A 5,787-nucleotide genomic window follows, 5' to 3' on the forward strand; every position below is an offset into this window, starting at 1 on the left:
GAAGGAAGGAAGGAAGGAAGGAAGGAAGGAAGGAAGGAAGGAAGGAAAGAGAGTAAGGGAGGAAGAAAGGAAAGAAAGCTTTCATCACCCACCAGTGAAAACAACACAATGAAAAGACATTGGCAGACTCAGGAAGGGAGAATGAAGGCCAATAGGCTAGGAATCCCCTTGCTACCAAATACAGCCATGCCCTTACATGATTGTGTCCTTAAACTCACAGTCTAATAAACTAGGCTTAAATAACTCTTCTAGGGGTGGCTAGGTGGTGCAGTGAATAGAGCACCAACCCTGGAGTCAGGAGGACTTGAGTTCAAATCCAGCCTCAGATACTTAACACAAAACTAGAAGTGTGAACTTGGGCAAGTCACTTAATCCCAATTGCCCTACCTTCCCCCTTCCAAAAAGCAAAAACTAAAAATAAATAACTCTTCTAAAATGAGCTGTTGGTTTCTCTGATTGCCACATAGAAGAGACAGATAAGAAACAGAAGTAGCAATGTTATTTTGAGGAACCACTCAGAAAATCTACTTTAGTACATCTCCTGCCTTCTTCTGAACTTCCCAGTGAGTCTATGAACATTCATAGAAGTTTAGGTGAACCTCAGAGCGAATTTCATTATTAACATCTGGATTTACAGAGAATAGGGATTTGGGTTTGGGTATTGCTTGAAAATTTTTAACTTTACAAAGGGATTTACATGAGGAATCTTTTTGACAACAAATTCTCCTAGTGAGTGAATTTAATATGGAATTTCATATTCAAAATATTCAAACTCGAACTGACAGAAATTGGGTGCTCCTCAGGACGGGGAGGCTGGAAAGGAGAGAGTGAGCTCATGTTCAGTATAGAGGGTGAAGAGCAGCTGAGGCAGAAGGCAATTGATTGTGCTAGTCTATCTTCCACTTCTGGGGAATGAGAAAACGACTGGTGTGTGGATAGTTTATTAGCCCATGTGACCAACCTGAGTTTAATGACAAGAGAGCACAGTGAGCAGGTTCCTTGGTGAAGGTCAACAGAGTGTTAGAGGACAGACCAGTAGGACTTAGATGGTACATGAATCTCAGTATCCCTGGTGGTTGATCCTGGGTTTTCTCCTAGCCTGTCATCTGTACAGTGGAGGAGTTGGGGGTGTTCACAGAGGTTTTCATACCAGGTCCATGACTAGTGCTTCTCTAATATACATACATAGCATATGCTATGGGGGAAGTAAGTGATAAGGAGAATTGTTGTCATCTCCAACCTAGCATTGCCTAACTGAAGTGTACCAGCTGAGCTCGTACCCAGTTTCCTTTCCCAGGAAAGAGTGATTTAGAAGTAGTAATAAAACATGGCATCAATTATTTGGGGACATATCCACATTATAAGCAATGTGTAATAGCAAAGGAATGGAGAGAGAGAATATGGGAAAATAGATTGGAAGAGATACTGAAAGCTAATCTAAAGATATGAGTCTCTCTAGCAATCTTCCCCACCATGAATGATTCTGGATGGCAAGACTTATAGAGATCATCAACTACCAAAGAAACATGAGCATTAAAAGGCGCACAAAGCTATTTTTTCTCAGCCTTAATCTGAAAACACCACCACTGAATTCATTTGAACCACCAGAACAAGAAAGTCATAGCCATCTTCCTCTAGGTAGTAGAGTGATTAGAGTGCTGGGCCTGGAGTCAGAAAGACTTGAGTTCAAATCCAACCTCAGACTCTTACTAGAGGTTTGACCCTCAACAAGTCACTTTACCTCTGTCTGGTTCAATTTCCTTGAGTGAAAAATAGAGACAACAGCACTTGGTTTTGACAGTTGTTGTAAAGACAAGATGATATTTGCAAAGAACTTAACACATAGTAGGTATTATATAAATATTATTATTAACATTATAAATAATCAAGAGAGACAATGGGTTATGGAAAGAATACTAGATTTAGAATTAAAAGATAAGTCCTGGAGTTCTGCTACAGGTCACTACCCTGACTGAGTTTTAGTTTCTTCAACTACAAAATAGGGGTATTAATGCTTTCAATAAAAACAGGACTATTTTTAGGATCAAATGGGATTGAGAATTTAATAAAACTTAAAATGTTATTAAAATGTAAACTATTAATATCATTCAAACCTAATTTGATATCACCCCTGAACTAATACTTTTTGAGCCAAGACACAGCCCACCCTGAACTAGGTCTATCTGCTCCTCTCTCCTAGGAAGATAAAAATCATTTCCAGGTCATGGGAGTGACAAGATGGAGGACTAGATATTTTCTCTGATCCCCACAACCTGTCAAACCTCCCCAAAACAGGAAGTATGTGCCAAAGACAAAGCAACATCAGGTGTCTCCATTATCTAGGACATTTAGAATCTAAAATAAGATTAAATACCATGAACTGATACTCACTGACCCTGTACCCACTCAGCACCCCTGCCCCACCTTGTATACTACTAGCAACAGTACACACTAGCAGACCCTAAGATTTATGACAAAACCCTACCACCCTCCCTAGTCATCTCTCCATCTTTCAAGTGCTGTGGAGACCCCGACTTGGGGCTACAGACGATGGTTCAGGCAGTGAAAGACAGACAGCATGGCAAATGGCATCCCTTTAGGAGTAAAAGCCTGCTGGGGACCACAACCCTGTGTAGCACCAACACGGCAAAGTTCTGAACTGCTGTTGTCAGGGAGGATAACTCTGGAGGTCAGCTCAGAAGTCTTCTGAATTTGGGGTGCCGGGTCAAAGAACTGGGAGATAGAGGCAGTAGGTCAGTATACCATGGTGAAGTTGGGGGGGAGGGGATGGGGAAGGAGCATGTTGCAATACTCCACTAAACCTGAGGCATCTAGTTCTGACCATCCAAAAGTTACTTGGGCCAGAAGTCTGCACTGGTGAACCATGAATTGCACAGTGTGGGAAGAGGCTGAGATGTTTTGAGGTCAAGCACCCAAGGAAGCCACCATTAGAGTGGACAGAGTCAGAAAAAAGTAGGGAGAAATGCGGGCAGGGAGAGACTAAAATTACCAAAGATCTCAAGAAGAAGAAAACTCAAAAACATTGAACATAAGCAGATAGATCAATAGGGAAAACATTAACAAATGAAGGAAAGATGGCTTCCAGATCTAGCAAATGAGCTCAGGCATTTATTAACAAATACTTCAAAACAAAAGAAAATGATACAACTCTTGAAGAGAAAGAGGACCCTGTGGATTATGAGGAGAACATGAAACCAATCACAAAATGCTATTCCTGATTTATTCAAAAAAAGAAATGAGATCATGAAAGCAGAATTTATGGCTTGCATAGCAAATATAATGGACAAAACAGAAGCTGGAATCTGCCATGGCAACAACAGAAACAAAAAGAGAGAACAATAGATTGAAAATGCAAATATATAGAAGTGAAAGACAATCAAAAAGAAGAAAAGCCAAAAAAAATAGTATTAAAAGAAAATATGACTTGCCGGGCAAACAAAACATATTCATCTCAAAAACAAAATGCATAAAGACAACCTAAGGAGCATAGATTTCCCAGAAGAATATGACAGGGCAAAAATAACTTACTACTATAAATATAGGAAATAATAAAAGAGAACCACCCAAAACTTCTGAACATAGAAAGTAAAATACCAATCAAAAGAATTCACAGATCATCTCCAGAAAAAAAAAAGCTAAAAATTCCAAAACACATAGTGATTAAATTTAACAATTCAAATCAGAAATAAGAAGTTCTACAAGTGATCAGAAGATCTTCACATACAAAAGAAAAGAAATTCAAATATCACAAGACTATTCTGCACCACCAAAAAATGTCAGAGGGAATGGAATAATATTTTCCAAAAAGCACAGTGCTCAGGACACATATCAGAGTAACTTACCCTGCAAATCTGAGCTTAACCATAAATGAAAAAAAAAAAAGGCAGACATTCAATAAAAAAGAGGTGTTTGAAATATTTCTAGATTAAAACCAGAACTGAAGAGATTAATTGCTTCTCAAGCACCCCAAACAACAGAAATATAGGAGTAAATAAATGAAGCAGTCAAGGACACAACAAAGTGACAATAGGGAGACCAATAAGAGACTTCTTTTTAAATGTACAAAGGGACGCAGCATGAAGGCAGAAATCTGGTAGAGTAGAGTCAGAGTTGGGGCATTATGGGCAAAACATAGTGATACTCTGCCTATGGGTAAAATTTAAGCGGGGGGTTATGAAACTATATTACAACATTGGAGGGTACATGAAAGGGAGTAAGGGTAGTAGTGGGATAGAGAGGAGAGTGTGATGTGCCATGGACAAATCAAGGGGGAAAGTGACCTTTGTGATCTCAGAAAGAGAAGAGCTTTCAGGGCAGTCAGTGAGGATGGGGAAGGATTGTAAAGGGTGAGGGGGGAGAAGGAAGGAAGCCTTGTTTAGGTAGGGGGAGCAGGTGAAGAGAGATGGTTTAAGAAGGGATTTGGGAACCTTGCACTGGGTGGGGACTAGAGAATTTGGTGTTTGAAAAGTCTACTTATTCCATATTGGGAGTGGGGAAGTTGCAATTCCTTGAATAAACTAATGCCTGGGAGAATTGGACAGCATAGACACAGGGAAGAGATTTTGAGGTAAATGGCCAGGGGAGGGAAGAGGGAATGTAATAAGGAGACTGTATAGTTCAGTGATGGGCTGCATAATCAGAGACATGATGGGAAAGGGGCCCTGCCATGGGGCCTCTGACACCTGCAATTATTACCATCGTTCTGAGAGTGAGGCTCTTGGAAAAGGGCAATCCATGGGGCAAGCTCTACAAGACAGTGGCAGAAAGTGCCTAGAGGGGAGAAGCACAAATGGATACCTTGAAAGTTATGCTTGCATAAGGAATAGAGAGAAACAAAAGAGGCCAGATAATTATAGGGGTCATGAATCAGAGAGTGAGGGTCTAGAGTAAACAGGGAGGATGGATAATGAAGAGAGGGAGAACAATCCTTTTTGGAAAAGGGCGTAAAAAAGGAAATTTTAAAAACTAATAAACAGGACAAATTGAAGGGGAAGAGAAGAAGGGGAGAATCTATTTGATTAACTGAAAAGAAGAAAAAGAGGGAAGAATTATATAACCAGATAAAAGCAGGAGAGAAAAAGTAACTAATTAGCAAAACCCAAGGGGAAAAGGGGAGATTGCAATCTTTTCTCTTCAAAGATTTAACCAGCTTTGTGGTCATAAGCATGTGTTCTATTCCTCTGTATATGTGGGCACCCCTAGCATCACAGAATCTTCTTGTCTCATTTTCTCTCTATAAAATTTTTGTTGTTGTTCAGTCATTTTTCAGTCGTCCTATTCTCCATGACCCCATTTATAGTTTTCTTGGAAAAGATACTAGAATGATTTGCTATGTCCTTCAGTTCATTTTACAGATAAGGAAACTGAGGCAAACAGGATTGCCCAGGGTCACACAGCTAGTAAGTACTTGAGGTCAGATTTGCCTCTCTATAAAATAGAAATCATAATATTTGCATTCCCTTCAGCTTCTTCAGGAACACTTTCCCCAAACACACCTCATTTTGAGGAAAGTATTTTGCACACATTAAAGCCTATAGAAATGCTGTCAGTTACTATTAAAGTACCCCTCAGGTGGTCAAAAGTACAAAGTCTCAGGCAGATATATCTGGCATCTTTCTAGTCCTGGCCAGGTTAAGTGCCTCTAAAATGTAACAGTGACCATGCTTCTGATTCAGACATGACGGTCTGTGCAGCAAGCAGACACTATTGTTTCTGCTCATTGGTTGGGAGTTATGTGAGGATGCAGTAGCTTTTGTTCAGTGACAC

The sequence above is a fragment of the Petaurus breviceps genome, unplaced genomic scaffold (assembly GCF_028583685.1).
Source record: "Petaurus breviceps papuanus isolate PSGF00001 unplaced genomic scaffold, PetGlider_PUasm1.0 98, whole genome shotgun sequence".
NCBI classification, from domain to species: Eukaryota; Metazoa; Chordata; class Mammalia; order Diprotodontia; family Petauridae; genus Petaurus; species Petaurus breviceps.